General features: G+C 38.2%; 1 protein-coding gene across 1 annotated transcript in view; it reads right to left on the bottom strand.

Moving 5' to 3' along the window:
- LOC119594807 (basement membrane-specific heparan sulfate proteoglycan core protein-like) overlaps positions 1-228 on the bottom strand; it is a gene marked incomplete at its 5' end in the record, with an annotated part of 219,836 nt that overhangs the window by 19,512 nt on the left and 200,096 nt on the right.

The following is a 228-nucleotide window of genomic DNA, read 5'->3' as shown; positions in this document are numbered from 1 at the left end:
TGCTACTACTGTATTGCTAATACTGCTCAGTGGCCTATGGTATGCCTACATGAATGGGGAAACTACCATATGAGTGTTAGACCCCACTCCTGGATAATTCTTGGTATAACAGGGGCATAAATGCCATGGAGCAATTTGATAGTTTCAGCAGTTTTCTTGCATGTACTTCCAAACATACCTACAGTATTTGATAATAACATTATGCATAGATGTCAGTTTGTGAATAAT

Source organism: Penaeus monodon, chromosome 34, assembly GCF_015228065.2.
Source record: "Penaeus monodon isolate SGIC_2016 chromosome 34, NSTDA_Pmon_1, whole genome shotgun sequence".
NCBI classification, from domain to species: Eukaryota; Metazoa; Arthropoda; class Malacostraca; order Decapoda; family Penaeidae; genus Penaeus; species Penaeus monodon.
The sequence above is the reverse complement of the archived record's forward strand: the minus strand, read 5'-3'. Positions and strand labels throughout refer to the sequence as shown.